This window comes from Branchiostoma lanceolatum, chromosome 11 (assembly GCF_035083965.1).
Source record: "Branchiostoma lanceolatum isolate klBraLanc5 chromosome 11, klBraLanc5.hap2, whole genome shotgun sequence".
NCBI classification, from domain to species: domain Eukaryota; kingdom Metazoa; phylum Chordata; class Leptocardii; order Amphioxiformes; family Branchiostomatidae; genus Branchiostoma; species Branchiostoma lanceolatum.
This window is the reverse complement of record NC_089732.1, coordinates 14,367,730-14,384,961: the sequence shown is the minus strand read 5'-3', so window position 1 is coordinate 14,384,961 and position 17,232 is coordinate 14,367,730. Positions and strand designations below refer to the sequence as shown.

At 38.3% G+C, this 17,232-nt stretch overlaps 1 protein-coding gene across 1 annotated transcript in view; it reads left to right on the top strand.

The window, feature by feature from the left end:
• The first annotated feature begins 2,842 nt into the window (after positions 1-2,842).
• LOC136444290 (lachesin-like) overlaps positions 2,843-17,232 on the top strand; it is a 36,226-nt gene continuing 21,836 nt past the window's right edge. Inside the window, exon 1 of the mRNA XM_066441803.1 lies at positions 2,843-3,022. The gene's annotated coding sequence lies outside the window, so the exon portion shown is untranslated. The remainder of the gene's footprint in view (positions 3,023-17,232) is intronic.

The following is a 17,232-nucleotide window of genomic DNA, read 5'->3' as shown; positions in this document are numbered from 1 at the left end:
ATTCCTGGAGGAGTAAAGGAGAGATCGTCAGGGACTTCCTCCTGTGGGCGCCAAAACATGGACATGCAAGTGTCGACAGACCTCACACGACCTACATACAGCAGCTCTGTAAGGATGTGGGATGCACACAAGAAGAACTGCCAAGAGCAATAGAGGACAGAGAGGACTGGAGGAGGAGGGTGTTGTCTATCCGTGACACTCTCAAGATGATGAGATGTGGCACCCTTGCAATCAATCTATCAACAGCATTGTCGAGGGAGACAACAAATTATTAAAACTATGTCTTTGCACTCTGCGCATCCAATTTCGCACAGTAACAGTGGACTGCCTGTTGAAATGCCATTTTCATACTTGAGTGCGACGCACACGTCTGTAAATCAATATTTTGATAGCCTTTGTCTTTAGTTGCTCAACCAAATCCTTACTTGTACGGCAATCAAAATTCTTTCAAATGAACCAGAACGACTGACCTAATTCATCCCCAGTTCCATCAATATGAAAATAACCTTACATACTTCCAATTTGATCATCTCTGTACATTGAGAGTTGTTGTGCGATTTGGTGATCTTGTTTTTTTATTGGCTTAAAGGAAAGGGGGAAAACCTGAGCCCTTCATCTTTGGTGAAAGCGATCTTGCAGGTGGTTAATTCCTTATAGAATGAGACACCAGCAACGCATTAGAAACTCAACATACTCAACTGGGCTCATCAAAAATACTTCTGAGCTAATTTTTGTTCCTGCCGTTGCTAAGTAATACACAAGACGCCGTGGTTTTTAACTGGCTTCCTCTTAATTGGCTTGATGCTTTTCACCAGTACCGGTTTTTGCTAACAAATGCAATTGTTTCAACAATTGTTTCCGGGCATGTTAGCCCGATCGAGTAGTGGTCCATCAGATTGCCGTCTCAAGCATTCATCATGGGCTTGTCGAATGTCAATCTATTCCGCAGGGCACTTACATGGGCATAAAATGCTTATAAGCGCATTTTATGTTATTTCAGTGACTTGAACTATCGGTGAATTATGACAACATCAATGTGTTAGGATTTGCCTGAGCCATCTCGGATATGAATTTGTGGATTTTTGTTTGATGGTTTTCTAATTTGCGAGGATAATAGTTTTCATCGCTTGTCATGGAAAAAAATTTATGGATATGAAATATAAAATTCTTCAAATTTCAACGTTTCAACCTTATGGTCTGGGCTTTCTCTAGACTATCAACTTCATATTGTATTATAAAATATGAAAATTGGGACGAATTGACAGAAGATTGTTGGATATTGGCTTGTTTTACATTAGAAAACATGTCTAATTTGTGAATCGTATACCATTTGTGCCTGACGATCTTATACCATAGACAAGAGCTCACACTAGGAAAATATCGCTGCCTGCTGATCTTCTTGGACATATTAGAATGAGCATATTATGATTGGCATCGAGTTGACGATTTCAAATTATTAAACCGTTAACTGTGTAATATCTTGACGTACAAAACCACTCAGACAAGCCTGGACATCGGTGGTCATTGACCAGCTAACCGGTCCTGGTATCTTCATCATCGGGCGCGATCAGTCGGTAAATCGTCTACTCACCGTCGGTTCCGGATTCCGCCCCTATTCAGATAGCTCATAGCCTTCATTCGACCCCATTACGGCTCAATCGATATATACTTGGCGTAGACTGATTTTGTCTTCTCCTTTTTCATACCAATATCGTTTCTGATGTGCTTATACTCTTTCCTGACCTGAAACGTTGTCTCTGTTGTATTGGCATGTATAAAGATAATCGGTTAACCTTCTTGTTACACCTTTTGGGGGGTGTGATATCAGGTACACTTGCTAACTGCCCAGCCAAGGGGTAAAATCGTTAAGCGTGGTGATTGATTTTCCTTGGAAATTGGTCTGACCATTGTGGCGGGCGCGGGGCAACCACACTTAAACTGAGCAGTGGCGTCGTGTGGCGCAAGTGGTAGAGTGCGCGGCTGTCAAACAATGGGACCCGGGATCTAATCTCGGGTTGTGCCCAGAGACACGTCCGAACTTGCGCCCCGGCGTTTTGCCCTTGGGAAAAGCACTTAACAAGACGTTCCTCACTTCACTCAGGTGTGAATGAGTACCTAGCTCATCTAGGGTTAGGGACGTCCCTCGGATAAGACGTTAAATATAAATGGAGGTCCCATGTTTGGGGAGAGCCACACCCCGCGCACGGTAAAGAACCCATCACACCTTTCGAAAAAGAGTAGGGGCATGTCCCGGTGTGCGATGGTCCAAACCTTTCAGTCTGGTCTGGCTTGACATCTTGAAAAATTGATAGTCACCTGTTATGTCAAACCTTCCACAAATCTGGTAAATCAAAATGAATAGATAAAAATGAATAAATAAATGCACGTTTGATCAGGTGCATAGTTCCAAAACACAGAACGTCAATCACGATTTTGAGAGATAAGCTTAAAGTGCTCTGTCACTTGATTCTTAGAATATGTTTAAAGTATACCGTATTCGTCAAACATGTTTGAGAGCAGTTGCTTCCAAAACCACACTGTACACATTTTTTACCCCTTCAACAACTCACCAAGCATACAGAAATACGATGGTCGTATCAATGTGTTCAGAATGTTATCTGACACTGTGTTGATACATTAGATGTGCACTAGGTACTGTTGAAAGGATATTGTTATCTTTTTAAGGTCACCTTTCTTAAAGACAGATCAAAGTATTCCTTTGATTAGTATTGTTTCGCATCATCACTGTTTGAGTATATATTGCCATACTTTTATTAAGCCTGTGTGTTGTCTTGTTTCGCTGAAATAAATGTCCTGGCCATCCATATAACTTTGACATGCACTGATCATGTGATGTGCCAGCGGTGCCAAGACGGGAAATCCACCACACCGCTGCGAACCGAGTAGCACAGATGACAGCACGGCTACGATAGCGCCACCAGCTGACGCAAGGCGCCACGATAGCACCCACAACCGCCACCAACGCCGCATTCTACTACCTGTGTGGTGACAACTGATTAAGGTAAGGATTACCACAACGGAAACTTACTTATTACGTCTGCAACCGTCTAATTTTCTTTCTGAGAGGGTAGTGAAAACGTTTCGCCTCCTAATATCAGCATGAAAAAACATTAGGACGAACGCAGGTGCGATTTGCATTACTGTAATACTGAATGTATATGACATATCCATTAGTGTCATTAGGATAGACCCATTCTTAGGCTACGACTTATTAAGTCCAGGGAAGACAGATTTGCTTGTTAGCAAAATGAAGGATGCGTTTCGCCACTTGTCTTCATTGGTAAGTAGATTGTATAGCGATGAACACTTAACACTCTGCCAGCTTTTATTTGTCGGGTGAAAATCACAATTATTTAGAATGGTTCATATTATGGTACAATAAAACAGCAGTTCCATCATTGCTATGTGCTCGCACTGACAAGTGATCACAGTTACAATAATTTTCAACTGCGCATATGGCGCTGCCATGTGCATTTTCATTTACCTAATGTAGTATACATGTTTGTATGATGCAATATATGTCTTCAGTGTGATTGTTCCTTGACTGTAGATACAGTATACTGTATGCCCGGGTCGTACCATGGCTTGTTGCTCCCAGTATATTACACTGCGATGTGTTCTTATTCCAGATACCACGTTTTGTACAGAGAAGCCAAAAGGCTTGCATAAAACCCCTCCCATGCAAAGCTAGGATGGCTGACTATAAAATGAACAATCTGGCTATATTTCTTTATTTTTATGTTATACTCAAGGGTTGAAAAGAAATTAATTTTCACATAGTAAAAACCAGCTATAAAATGGGGATTACGACTCGTATGAGCCAAACTGTGATACTAACGTTGAATTATTTCGTATCATAATGACATTGCTTTAGACTAATTGATACAAAGTGAAAAGATTAACATACATCGATTCTTGAGATATTATGACAAAATATGTGCAAATGTACCCCATTATAATCAGTAGCGCAATTACTGTTTGGTCTTGCGTAAAAACTTATCAAATCCCCATCGTAGCAAGACAGACGATTATGGCGTTCCGGACGAAATCTGAAATAGAAAATGCGGATTTTAGTGTTTGGAAGATGATAAGCAGGATGATAAATGGATTCACAAGTACATTTGGAGTTCCAATACGTTGCTTTCACATATATCTAGGATTATCTTTGACATGTACTAGGTTTTCATGTGGCGTGGTCTGAAACAACTTGATGAGGTATTGGTTAAACACATGGGCAGTCTAAGAGGCGAAGTATTTGCCAAAGAGAAAGTTTTGTAACTTATTATGTTGTGGTGCTCACATATCGAAAAACCTTTTAGAAATCTATTCCAGTATCGAAGCATTCGTATTACTTCTATCTCGTTGCAACACACTGTTACCCTTCTATATGACTTTATTTGTTTGTTGCCAGACTTGGTAAGTCTGAAGGGATGAAACGACAAAATAAAAATAATGTTCTAGTTATTCGTATTTATTTTCACAACCAGAGCAGTCATTGAAGGCGAAGTTATTGATAATACATATTTTCTATCATAAAGGAAGAAGGTGCATGCTGCCAATACCTGACATTGCCGAATGCCTTATATGGTGATGGTCACATTGACGAGGTCGTTATAGTGACTGAGCGATGGTGTTCAAAGTCAAAAGAACATCAGTGACGCTGAGATAATCCATAGCTTACGTTAGGATTAGGAACAACAATTGAATACACAATCAGAGCCAATACGAAATGAATCAATATGCTGAGCTTACCTCGTTCAGGCATTAGCAATGGCACCAATAGCCATGCAAACTCCTAGCTAATCCTCCTAATGTTGCCATGTTAAGCTCTAGTCAGCGGCAACAGCCTGCTTGAACTTGGTATTACAGAACTGGCACCAGGAACAACATAACCTAAACTTCCGTTTACATCTTTTAACACTTAAACAAAGCCTTGGAGGCGCCAAGTATGTACTTAGTCTGCGATGTGAACAAAACGGAACCCTTACCAAATGCTGATACGTTAACGCACCAGACAGACTGAGCAAATAAAAGCCATAATTACAAGATTAAAAGATAACCGATGATAAAGCTTATGGAGTAGATAATGACTTTCATTATCCTGAACCTGATGCCTGAAGCGATGTTGGAAATGTCGAGGCAATCCGTCAAGTACTAAAGATGTTCGTTGCAGTCGCATTATAGCCACCTGGTTTGCTTGATAGAATAATTTGGTATCTCAGTAGAATTGATGCGAAGATCATCTTTTTTATATTTCGTAATAATGATGAAGTTACTCTATTTAAGCTAAACATCATATCTTAGAGAAACTACAACTGTGTTTCTGAATTTATTATCAATGCTGTTTGCTTTTTTAGTATCATTACTTGTTCGAACACCTTACTATTGTGTTCATTAGGCACTTTAACCAACTTTGCTCATGACACAGTAGTATGATATTATACGTTTTATACGTTTTGATCTTTATTATATTCCTTGCAAGTCTAGTTTTGAGGTTACATAATTGGAGGCACTAATCTTAAATGAGCCTGTATATGCTGAGAAAAGCCAAATTTTGCAGCACGCAATTATAACAAAACAATCATCATGAAATGAATTTCTAAAAGTTCATACATAGACTTTAGGACGTATACTATACACTACGATACCTTATACTTGCTATAACTTCGCAATACCTTTGTATGTGCATGTACATGTGCATGTACAATCCTTATTCACGTCGGCCCCAAGTTACGTATCATATTTGTTGGATGACTCTCAGCGTGTTGTTAAATTTTAATGCAATTCAGTAAAGAAAAAATATAAAACATTAAAACAAAAACATAGCTTTATTCCTCCCCGATGAAGAACACATTGGTTTTTCCACAAATTATTATGTATCACTTTGCTCCGAGTCACCGTGGCTATATGAGTATTTGAAGAGTTAAAGGCAGCAGGCTGTCGACCTAATAATCCATCGCAAATATCAAAAGCCAGGGGATCTAAGAATAGGGCATAAGGTCCCTCAAGAAACGATTTAGAGGAGCTAACATCAATCTGAAGGTCGATGAAAAGTAGGTCATTTTTCTAAATGACTTCGAAAATTGGAAAATGATATTGTTTGTAAGCTGGAACAGCAAATCCCAGGCCGGAATTCAGATTAATACCTATTGATTATAATTTCTTAAAAGCGTCAACAAACCGCAACTCAGCAAAGTACTAATCATCTAGGCAGAATATTATATGGTGAAGATTATGACTTTACCGTTTTGTCGTCGATCTATTTCGATGCCCTAGTTGTACGAAGAGAAAGCATCAATATCAATTACGTGGTCGTTGAGTCTCTTCTTACCCGATAATAAGCTTATAGATCACCTGTGCTAAGGGTCTCTCTGTTCTAATAATCTAAGCTATGTGCATATTGCAGTGGTTAACTGTATAAAAACTTTATAGATATCAAGGATACCTTGCCAAAATAACCTCTTGTTCTCAGCACATATCTATATATTGAACTGCTCTTGTGACGAGATGTTGATTTGTGGCCTGCACTTAGCTTCCTCTAAGCCAGGATGTAAAAAGGAAGTGTCAAGTACAAATATGAGCTCCGAATTCTGCACCATCATTGAAATCAGTCATCTAAGACTCCATGATAAGATACAACTCTCAGTTTGACAAACACATAAACTCAAAACAATACCTCCGTTTTTACAAATATAAAAATCATCAGGATGTTCCCTGACTTAGATTTGCTGGTCATTAAGCTTCAAGTGACATTGCCAGTTGAAGCGCTCTTGGAATTTGGACATGGATTTATATTGGAAGGATACAAGTCTGTTTCGCGGATTTTTTAAAAATAATTCCTCCCTTCGTCATTTTGGATGGTGACGTAAAGCCGCCGGCCCTGTATATGTGGGGCGCTAAGCGCAATCCCCGAGCGCAAAACGTCTGTACTTCAAAGAACCCAGCAAGCTCATCGAGAAGAGTAGGGGTGACCCATTTTGCTTGGATATACAAGCTAAAGGGGGCAACTCTGTCATCGTTTCTGTTGTTACAAAAACTAGTTTAGGTCCTTACATTGGAAATAAATGGAATGCATGATTTAAAGAAACGTCCTCTCTATGTTATTTATGATTAGGCATCTCTACAGAATTTATCAACATTGTGTGTTATGTTCCACAGTGCATTGCTGATCACGATGTTGCTTTCAACATCAGAAGAGCATCAAACATGGTCATTATTTTCTGACAGTCCCCCCCCCTCCACCCAAATTGGTACAAATAGATGATGGAGCATTACTGTATTAGAATTGGCATTTGAGGCAGGTGTTGGATACAATTTTTTTTTTTCAAATTTTATTCCAAGGACTTGTAATCACTTTTTCTGGTAAAGTTTGATGAAATCGAAAGCAATACAAAAGTAATATGGATACATTTGCTGTCATAATTTGTCAATGTCTGATGGAAGAGATGAAGTTGTGATGAGAATTGTGGGGTGTTTGTCTTTTGACAAACGTCTTTCATAAACATCACTGTATTTATTCACATCACTGTATTTATTCACCATACCCTGTATGTAGGTTGTAAGAGCAGAAACGTACAATAAAGATCTTTCATTCATTATCATTTGGTAAATATCTAGAGACCGCTAGGTAAGATATTAGAGGTACGTATGTCGTCATGTCCGTGTACTTGCTTCCACTGCACTATGATGAATCGATGTCTGCTCAATGTTGTCATTTTCAATAACTACTGTCGTATACGTTGGGATCCCATCCCGACATAGATTAGACAATCTTAAGAGGTTATGGCCCCTCGCAAACTTTCTCAAGTATTGGTCCACCTTGATGAAAGTAGGTCTTGGCAGCCTGTGGCCTTTCTGTCATACGCTAATTGCTTTCTTTCCGTCGTGGCCATTGTATTGGCGTTTGAGTCCAACGGAATAACCCGATGCATACGGTATGAGGATTTTTGCACAGCTTGAAATATCGATCTTTCCCCCCTCGCAGACATGACCGTCACCTTTGACCTAGGAGATTCAGGTAGCCCACCATGTGTGGCTATTGCTTGACCTTTACAGGGAACCCCGAGCATTTTTCTTAATTGGCAATTGTCGTGTAAGATAAGTGATAAATCAAAAGATTACGTAATTAGTCTAAACAATTTCATTTCTTACCACTTGTAGAAAACTAACGGAGAGCCCACACATTACAGTAAAAGTTGGTTCAGTTTTCGTCTGAGAAATGAAACTCAAGTTAGAATTTAGTGTTAGCATTCAAATTATAGAAGGCGTATGCTCTATTGATCTACATTACTCTTACTTGGAATCAGCCTTCGGGAAATAATTTAGTTAAAGTATTGATCCAATGAGATTGCAATTGGCTGTGATTTTGATTGATGGTACTATGTGACAGCTGCCAATCATTCATGGAAACAAGAGCCTCTACAATGCGTTGTAATAGGGGGATTCAGTGGTAATGCCTTGTCGTATTGCACAGTCACCGTGTGTAATCCAGCTTCCAGGCGCAACACGGAAATGTAATCCCGCTCTCATGTTCTGAATACAAATTTCTCAATATCTTGCTACGCACGCCGTTGGTTTGAAAATTTCGGATTATAACTTTGCTTGTTAGGACACGAACTCGAAAGTGTTTAGGAAACTAGCTCAAAACTGCACTTGGAGACACTTCTTTTAGTTTAGTGTAATAGAAACGCTTTGATGAATATGTTCTTGCAAAAGAAAGAAATCTTTACTGACACAACAGAAGTACAGCGACTTTCGTAAGGTCTTGTACAGCTACACATACAAGCAACAAACAATGGTATACAAAATTATTAGCCTACGTACAAGTATATGAATACTTCAACATGTCGACTTTAACGTATCACTTGCACTACTAGTTCTAAGATCTAAACATTCTTTGATATATCTTCCTATTTGTACACAGTAATGGTTGTCTCCTTCTAGAATGTATTTGAATTTATCTATAGACTGGAATGTATCAAATTCTGTTAAGCAAGCGGAAAGAAGGTTGAACAGCTCTGAGCGTTTATCATGATATCGTGGACAATCTAGAATAAAGGGTTGTTCCTCTTCAATTTCATTTGGACAGAATGGACAAAAACTCTGGTCACGGGGAATTTTATGGTACCTTCCGATTTCCACATTCAATCTATGATTACATATTATTATCTTAGTTATTGCTCTACGAACTTCAAACTTATGTATATCCGATAGGTATTTTTCTTGTCCGTGCCTTTTCTTTAACACAGAATAACTGTAAAGTTTTGAAGTGTAAAGAAATGGAATGCAAACTTCACCCCTTTTAATACCCATACTGTTTTGTTTTTAGAATTCCATAGATAGACTTCCAACACTGGAGAAGTATTGCAATGTCACATGCGTATATTGGAAATAAGACAAACGAGCCTGCAACGTTACTTTGAACACTTTGAAAAGTTAAAGTACAGTGTAAGCCACCATATTGGTCAAGCAGCTCAAGGAAGCAGCCGGTTCTAAATCGGCATAGTCTCCCTATAGGAATATGTTATAAAGGTTATTCTACACGAACTACCATTGATTTTCTCTCCGTGAAGTCCAAAAACCTTGCGATCAATTCCACTGTTCTCTAATGCCTTACCTGACGTCAATATTTTACATCTAACACATCTGTTTTTATTGAAAGTGACAAGGGAAGAACCCAAATGACTACCATATCGATACCTTATATCAATCAAGAAAGAAAGTCTTTGACAATGTTTCTTGCGAAGTTTCATTATAGTTGTTACGTAAATCAAGATGTTGTCTCTGGTTTGGAAGATATTAACGGATACCTAGCAAAATTATTAAAAAAAGATAAAAGAATCAGTTCTATGTCATCAACAACTAGCAACAATATATTTTACAGCATACGCAGTCAACGTCTGAGCTGCTAAGCCATCATAATTCTACAATAGTCATTGCATAGTATGTAGATCAGATAACAAACTGTTCATAGGGTCTGTGCGGCGTCTAGTTGTCTACAATAGCTGTCATGATGTATTGCAAATCGGAACACAGTGAAAGATATGTATCTAGGTTTGATACAACAAAAAAAGTTCCTGGAAAAGATAAGATGTCGCCATCTGTATCATTCTGTACAGACAAACCAGGTACATCGTTCAAGGCAAATATAAATCTTTAAAAATGCTAAAGCTATATGTAACATCGTTACAGTTCTTTAAAATGTAATAAATAACTTTATATCCCTCTCTGCGTTCGGATACAATACTAAACAGAACTTGTCTTTGATCAGCACATGTTGTTGAGCATCGCATATTTGCATCTTGTTGCTTATTTGTTATTTTGAACATCATTCACTTAAAGGCAACCAAAGCAATATTAGGGCCCAAAATATTGAAATGAGAAAAAAAATGCTGAAATCTTTATGGTAGTGAAATCTACTAGAACTATTCAGCATATTAACATAATAACTTAATACTTTGAGCATTTTAAAACCGCGCGAAAACCTGCCGTTTGATAATTCCCGTAGTTTTGCGAGCCTACAAAAACTATTGCGACGATTTTCAGTGAGTTCTCACATCACAATGACATCATATTTCTGCATGGACATCGCTATACATTGTGATAGTGTTGTTTGAACTAATCATGTGTAGAAATAACTTAATAAGTTGACTTTCAAAATCCGATTTTTGGGCCCTAATATTACTTGGGTTTCCTTTAAGGACAGAGCTTTCTTCAATATACGTACATTGAACATCAAATCTCTTTGTCACTGATCCTGATTCGCTATGATTGTGGCTGTCTTACAGATCCAAAGGTAAGCCAGCCCGTGGCGGAACTATATTGGTTATGGTATTTGACTTACAGAGGATATGCTGGGCTTGAATGGAAAACCCTAGGCATACGCATTCTGTACTTATACATATGGCGAAGTCAGTTCGTAAAAACCCGACAATGGGTAGTCGTTACTGTCAATGAAAATTAAAATGAAAGCATAAGTTAAGTGTATGCAAGTATGAAGACCACTTTATATCAAATTTAGATGACAGAATTTGATACATTCCAATCAATAGACAAATTCAAATACATTCTAGAAGTAGACAACCCTTACTGTGTACAAATAGGTAAATATATCAAATAATGATCTTAGAACTAGTAGTGTAAGTGATACGTTAAACTCGACATGCTCAAGTATTCATATACTTGTACATAGGTTAATTATTTTGTATCCCATTGTTTGTTGTTTGCATGATTGTATAGCTGTAGGAGACCTTACGAAAGTCACTGTACTTTTGTCGTGTAAATAATGATTTCTTTCTAATTGTCAGCTGACAAGAGAATCTAGAATCAAACAAATAGACTTGTGATAAATTCTTATAGTCAATTTTGGATCAAGGTAATTGAGGACATCATTAGATGTTGCTTATTTCTTTGTCTTAGTCTTTTCATTTGGCTTCACCACCGTAAGAATGACTATAGAGGGGGCGACAAAACAAGCCATATGAATGACCTCTACCGGTTGCCTCGTCGCCAGGAAATCCACATGTTTCAATATCGCACTATTCAGGCTACTAGATATGACGCCTAGCGTTCAAACACATTCACTGTAACGATCTTCCCATAAAATCTCCTAAAAACGCAATTACGTGGTTCCGCCTAGCCGTTTATGGTTTTTACCACCTGTTTAAAGTGTAACGTTCGATTCCTCAGGGTTTTTGTCATACGGTGCAGAAATTAAAGCGACCTGAATAGATATTGTGCGCAGGTAATGCAATTCTTCCACAGCTATAATAGCATCCAGAGCATTTTCGTAGACTTGAAAACTGGAAAGAGTCTAGTAGCTGTAATATTTATCTAATCGACATTTAATGCCACTGTTTACCACATTTGCGTGCGGATCTCATTTCGAAAGTGCTCAAAAGCGGCACAAAAATAAGCTACATGATGATATTTGAGTTTCACCCGCCAAGTGTAAATAGATCACCTCCGTTAAAACGTAGAAATGCAAAGTTAAAACATAAAAGAGAAAATATTTAACGGATATGCAGTCACTCTCTCATTGGTCGAAATGCTAATTGTGATGGACATTCAGGATATTAGGGCTTGGATTTTCAAACCTCATAAAATGCCATGGATGCCTCTAACTGATTGATACAATTATACATGTCTAATACTAGTTTTTCATTGTTTTCCTCCATTGTCTTTAAGCAGATTCCTTAACGTTAACGTTTTCAAATTTCAAAAAGCAAAAAGCAAAACAGATGAAATATGCTAATCTCCTTCTTATCGATCCACCAATAAGTTCTGCCTCAATAAATTTTATAACATCATTAAATATGGGCGATTTCAATGGATTCATGATTAGCTTGGACAATACATTCGGGCCTCTTACATAATAAATTCAAGTTAACTTAATTTAGTTGCTGTTTTGTGCAACTTTTTTTTTAACTTGACAGCACTTTTCAAAATCAAAATTAATGAATGACTTTGGAGGTCATTTCTGAGCTTTGAAGGATCGTCAGTTATAATCATTCGTGACAGCAATTACCATTACTGGAACTAACAATCTCAAACATATTAAGAAGATGGATGTACTTAATATTTGAAGATCATGAAGTGAATTCGCGACAACGAAGCTAATTGCTCCCCCGATACTTGTTAGTGAGAAGAGGTCAAAACTGACGAAGCGCAAAAAGCTTTCAGGCTTAGGAATGTGACTTTTTAAACTCAGATTTCTGTCTATATGGAAAGCACATTTATTTTGTGTGACGTTAAAGCCGCTTGCAGCCTTTGCGGCTCCGCCATTCTTCCCGAGGGACTTTTAATGATGAGTTTATTTTACAAGTACATGCAATCCTGTCACTTGTGAATCAAAAGGCCATCATGTGATGAATGGAGAAAGTAAAAGGAGCCATGCGCTAATTGGTGATTTTGACAAACTACATTAATCGTCAAGGAATCTGGTCAACAAGGTCTTGAGAGCACTCTTTACATTCTAGACTTTGACACGGTAAAAGCAAGACCGTGATTTACTTTGAAAGATGCCCCTTTCGGGTAAATGAACCTTAAGTTAGTTCAAAGGCTAAGAGCGCGTATTTGTTTCGAGATTACAAACAACTGTGCTTTTAGTGGACTATGACCTTATAATAAGCAACTTAACTTTCCACTTACTTTGGGTCAAAACGTTTGTTTCTTGGAAGCATTTCAGTGTGTGTGTGTATGTGTGTGTGTGTGTGTGTGTGTGTGTGTGTGTGTGTTTGTGTGAGAGAGAGAGAGAGAGAGAGAGGGGGGGAAGCGAGAGAGAGAGAGAAAGAGAGAGAGAGGGGAAAAAGAGAGAAAGGGAGAGAGAGAGTAGACTAGTATTAAGCTAGTATTAAGAGTACATCATTGACATACCACATTTATAAACTCTTTGTAGGAAGCACCGCAAACTTACTTGACCCTTTTAAGATCTTGAGAAATGATATTGACTGGGCATACTTGGATCTGGATTTTTCTTTTTACATACAAATTCAGCATGAAAGGATCTCCGTTTTACCACTGTCAAACTCATAGCCACGCCACACCAATAAATGTATTGTCTGCACATAAAATGGACTACTGTCCTATTGTAAACCTGTCACGTTGATGGTGTAATATTTTCGCGTTCCGCACCCAGTTTTAGCTGGACTTTAAACTCAATACCTTTCCTTAGTAAACCACTTTAAAAATACGCTAAGCACAGTGCTCTTTGACAAGCAGTTTAATCATATACCATTAGACTAATTGGTTAGATAAGGGGATACAGCCAGTCTAAGGGTATTGTGCTTGTAAATTGCGCTATACTTTTATGTCGCCTTTGCGAAACAGGGGGCAGAAGGTCAAGTTGTATATTTGAGTCAAGTCGTTAAGGCAAGGAAATGGGGTCTTATTTCAGATGCCGCATCCCCATAAACCTCCTTGTTGCACCAAATGGAAGTTCTAGTCACTCATCAATATTGTGGAGATGGTCTATTCTCCAAGCAGAGGTTTCATTCGAGTAGGGTAGGAGTGTCCGGGATTTTTATTTTTTATTTTCTTATTTTTTATTCATTTTCCATCCAACAACATAAACAACACAGTCAGTAGTTCAGTAACATAAATAAGTGTCATATACAAATTGACGTCAGTAATAACTTATCATACAGAAACAGTGTCATATAAAACAAAACTTTCTCCGTCCAGTAACAAGTGTCATATACAAAAGAAAACTTTATCCATTCAATAACATAATTTCAATCAAAACATAGATAATAGTGTCATTTGAAAAACTGTGTCCGGGATTTTTAACGTTTCTCTCCCTTCACCTCTGCGACAGAACGGAACGCTTCAAGCCTTTTAAATCTAACCACTATGGCACATCACGGCCGATTTGTGACTAGGTGCGAAGTCTGTGACGGGAGCTTCACTGTTCAGAGTTTCTGGTCGCCCGCCGCGGGTGTCTCCGGTCTCGGGCAGTCGCAGTCCAACGTGTGTATAAACATTGTCGGTTTACTGCTCTGACTTTCATTCTCCCAAGAGGGAGACAAACGTTAAAAATCCCGGACAATCCTAGCCCACCTGGCCAAAACCTCTGAAGAGAGAGAAGAGATGGTCACAAATAAGACAATCTGTCAGAAGGATACTGACCTCGGTTGAAGAAACAGATGGCTCCAAGGGTGTACTAGTGATATGGAGGAAAATTTCAAATGAATACAGAGTGCTGCAGTCCGCACAAACTCCCGCAACGTTGCCAAATATATGTTTTGAATATGTGATATGTATAGATAAGGTACTAAATTTCAGACTGCCTTCCTTCGCTGGCCTTCCGGAGACCGCAAATTAATGTATCAGTGTTGTTTGATTCTGGAAGTCTTTAAAGTGAGACTGGTATGAACAATTGTTAGGAATCCACTAAAAGACTGTATTTTCTAATACCCTTTCACAATGGGCCAATCAGACAAAACTTACTGACCATGCGCTGTTGCATATTCTCTATATTTCTATTGTAGACACACGGGAGTATGAAGAACGATATAGATTTATTACAATAAGCAGCAACCAAGACAATAGTGATTATTCGAAGTTGTACTTGCCTCTACCGACAGGCTGTTGTGCTTTGTTTATTGCTGTCCGTATTTCTAGAAAAAAAGTATGATCTGGCCCTTTTTGTCTGCCTTTTCTCGTCATAGTGCATAGAGCAAAGAGAAAAGTCTACAGCTATCATTTCATTATGGCAGAAAATTGAATTTGTTAACGTTGCACTGAATCTACTGTTACTGTAATCGATTGTTGTCATCGAATCCCATTTACGTTGGCCTTGGATCCGCTGAAATACCTATAGCAGTTGACTAGAAGACCAGGAGCTAAATGCTGCTATCAATATACCCTTTGAATCTTCAAGAATCCAGAAGGAAACAAAATCAATATCTCATGGATACAAGTCCATAACCATACAGACACAAGTGGAGAATGATGGCATTGACATCTTAGGAAGATCACGTTTGTTCTTCCCTGGGGACAGTAGTAATCGAGGCAGTCCCCATTTACTGGCCGTTCCGAACTGACCTATTTGTCAGGAGGACTGGATGGTATTCCCCGCCCCATTTCCCGGCTTTATGACCGAGAAATGACCAGGCCTTATGGCGCATATGTTCTGTCCTGGGCCGAGAGAAGGTTGGATCGTGTCAGGAGGTCCCACGATCGATTAATGGCTAGGATATAAAGAATGGTGCGGCTGAAATTGAGTTTCTACTACATCGTTACGCCATCAGTCGCCCTCCATCAGCGGAAATTGACGAAGTGGTAGCTTGCGAAAAAACCTTTTGTGCCAGATCAGATAATATGCGTCATTGTTTGTTGATTGCTAGTTCCCACAGCGTTATGATTTTTTTTTTTAATTCCTTTACTGTATTATGAATTCAAGTACCACTATTTCAGTTCAGGTTATTTTTGCAATTGTGAATTTTATTTGTTCAGTTTTTGCAGTGTGTGACAACTGTTTTCTGAAGTTGCTAGAAGGACGAAAATGCCATTGATTATAGAATCAAATTCCGTTGACAAGCTCCCAAAAGAAAGTGAATGTTTCGCCAGAGGAAGGTCTAAGTTTACCGCGTGAAGCCATCGCTAGCTGAATTCAAATAGAAAGGCAGCTGTGTCATTTTGCTTTTAACGTGTTATAAACTGCTTAAAGTATACCATTCATGACTGATAAAGACCAGATACAATCAAATGTCATCAAGAATATCTTTGAAAAACCCTAAATGTTTGGCTAAAAGAGTCTACATGAATCCCTAGGCTCAACGCCAAGAGAGTACACTCATGTTCTAATAGAGAACCCAGATAGATACAATCAAAGGTCATGTCATTAAAGAGAACTAAATTTTTGGCCAAATGATTGTCTATATGAGTCTCTAGACTCAATACAATCAAATGTCATGTCTTTAAAGAATACACAATTTTTGGCCAAAATAGTGTCTACATGGGTCTCTAGGCTCAATGTCAGGAGAGTACACCCATATTCTGATGGAGAACCCGCCGTCGGGATGTCACTTCTGTGATTGATTAAACTCCCTAAATGGAGTTACAATGTCAGAGCTTCGATCGGTTCCTATCGGTGGGAGGAACGTTAATGGATCTGGCACGGTGAAAGGAAGTTGACATTGATGCCTTTGCCCATAATAAAAGCCCTTTCAGTCAGTTTTCGAAAGACACCGATTAATTTTCCCGTTGAAATTTGTTGAACTCGCAGTGTCGTATTTTTGTATGTAAGGGAGGAGTCCTCAAACAGTCCTGGGATTTACGAAGTATTTTCGACGACTTTAAGCTACTGAAATGCAGAAGTAAAACTAGAACAAGGTCGCTTCTACCCTCACTGTTCTACATTAAGGCAATGTGATTTTTTCTATACAACACACAATTAAGTGTTTTTTTAATAAATGTTTTTAGTGATTTTTCATATAACAAACCAAAATATATGGCACATAAATCAAATAAACAGTCACTAAATAAAGTAAACACCGTAATCTGCACACAAAAAAACTATAAAGTAAATAAACAATAATGTACAATTTATCTTAACAATAACTTTTGAATCAAACCAGTAACAAGTTACTTTCAAAAAATATTGATCAAGGAAAACAGCATCAATGAAAATATACATAACATTCTTAATTAAATCAAATATTTCATAAGAAAAATAACATTACAAAATTAAACGTAATTAAGGATTAAAAG